This window comes from Alosa sapidissima, chromosome 24, assembly GCF_018492685.1.
Source record: "Alosa sapidissima isolate fAloSap1 chromosome 24, fAloSap1.pri, whole genome shotgun sequence".
Classification (NCBI taxonomy): domain Eukaryota; kingdom Metazoa; phylum Chordata; class Actinopteri; order Clupeiformes; family Clupeidae; genus Alosa; species Alosa sapidissima.
Genome location: NC_055980.1, coordinates 28319762 through 28322261, shown reverse-complemented (window position 1 = coordinate 28322261; position 2500 = coordinate 28319762).

Below are 2500 nucleotides of genomic sequence, written 5' to 3'. Positions count from 1 at the left end.
CTAGAGTAGTTTATTATTATTATAATGGTCCTCTCTCTCCCTCTCTCTATCTCCCTCCATATCTCTCTCTCCATCTCTCACTCTTTCCATCTCCCTCCATATCTCTCTCTCTCTCTCTCTCCATCTCCCTGCCTCTCTCCATCTCTCTCTCTCTCCATCTCTCACACACACTTGTCCATTCTGCTCTGGTGTCCAGCTGTTGCTACTGCTGCTGTGTCTCAGACTCTTCAGAGGTCAGAGCCGGGTCAGGGTGTGTGTGTGTAGGAGTGTCTGTGTGTGTATGAGTGTCTGTGTGTGTGTATGAGTGTGTGTGTGACGACACCAACATCTGTGTTTTCTGTGTGAATGGTTATGCGTGTCATCTGTAATGCTCACTGTCGGGCAGAGAGTTGTGTGTGTGTGTGTAAACCTTAAACCTTAGAATTAAGATAAAGATTATTCAATTCAATTCAAAAAACTTTATTTATCCCCGAGGGGCAATTTTCTCTATGCAGGCATAGTGACATATAAGACATAACACAACATATAAGACATCACACAACATATAAGACAGGACAGACAAAGAAAGAACAGGACAGACAGGAGTGTAAGGGGGGGGGGGGGGGGTTAGTCCCAGGAGATGGAGGAGGAGGGGGCTTGGACGGGGGCTTGGATTCAAGTTCAAAAGGCGAATAGGCCTTCCTCCTGTTAGTCCTAGCCAGAGAATAGCGCAGACGCCTGCCAGAAGGCAGCCATTCAAAAACTCTATGTAGGACATGGGTAGTCTTCTAGGATGCAGTTGGCTTTCCTTAATGTTGCCTTGTTGTGCAGTGATGTCAGAGACTGAAGAGGGTGGCCAATGATTTTAGAAGATGTGTTCACAATGCTCTGGAGGTGTTTCTTATTTTTGACTGAGAGGGAGTGAAACCAGCACATGGATGGAAAGGTCAGTATACTTTCAATAAAGGAGATGTAAAAAAAATAATCTTCCTGTTCACTCCAAAGGAGTAAAGCTTCCTCAAGAAATACTGCCTCTGTTGACATTTTTTCATAATCACCTCTGTATTGGAGTCAAAACGCAGTTTGTCATCAATGATAGTGCTCAGGTATTTATATTCATGTACAACTTCCACTGGTTTCCCATGGATTGTAGTTGCAGTCCTGCTTCCTCCATGCTTAGTGAAGTCAATGAACATCTCCTTGGTCTTTGTAACATTTAGCTCCAAAAATGAGCTATCACACCATTCCACAAACTCACTGAGGACAGGCCCATGATCTTGGACAGAACCATGTAGCAGGGAAAGGAGAACAGTGTGGTCAGCAAACTTCACTAGATGACGATCAGCATGGCGGCTTCTACAGTCATCTGTCTACAAGATGAAAAGTAGTGGTGAGAGGACATAACCCTGGGGTGAGCCAGTGGACATGTATCTGATGTCAGAGAACCTCTTGTTGACCAGCACCGTCTGTGTTCTTTGGGTTTAGAAAGTCTGTAATCCACAGAATTAGCTGATGATCCAGGTTGAAATAGTCCATACGTTTTTTAGCCAGCATGTGAGGTTGAATGGTGTTAAAGGCAGATGAGAAATCTGCAAATAGGAGCCGGGCAAAAGAATTTGGTCTTTCTACATGTTCATGGATGGCATTCAATATGTAGATTTTGGCATGGTTATGACAAAACAGTTGCCTTAACCTTTCAATCACATAAATAGATACATTAATATAATAAAATGTTAAAATGATGAAGATATTATCATGCCTTGCCTTGATTATTGTAATGATTACTATCATTACCCTGCCTTGCCTAAAGATATTAGGACTCCTGTGTGAATTAGGAATGTTATGTTAGCGCAATGCTAGCTGTGTTATAATGTAGCCTACATTAGCACTCCTTTGGGATTTGCCATGTTATGCTAGCAGAGTTAGCTGTGTTGCTAACGCGCAAAAATTAGGAAGATCACTTGTGGACCTCGAACTGCTCACTAAAATGACAAGCTAGAAGCAATACATACCCTGGCTAACCAGTTAAGCCACCAATTCGAGATTCATGTCTGTCATTTTGTATATCTATAATAGCCTACGGTCTTCCCATTAAATCATATATTCTCTTGTGACAGATTCTTTGTCAACAGATCAAGATATGTTTTGCAACAGGCTGCTGAACAAGCAGTAGGCTATTTTCTAATTTAGGCTACGTGGGAATCTGAAACAGCAACATCTGAATGTCATCAAACTCTCTCAGTAGCTACATCGAAGGTTTGTATTCCATAAATACCATATGACCATTTTGTGTCGTCAAATAGGACCAACAAATTAAATATCTATAAGTCTAATTTGGAGAAAGTTCACTACAAATCACTAGACTTTTGCCATGTTATGCTAGCACAGAGTTAGCTATGTAGCCTATATTACACTGCAAAAAACGCCTTTCCAAAAATGAGAAAGATATATACAATTTTGGGGAAAAGTTACTTATTTTAAGCAAGTGTATCTGCCAGTATAGCAAGAACATGGCACATGT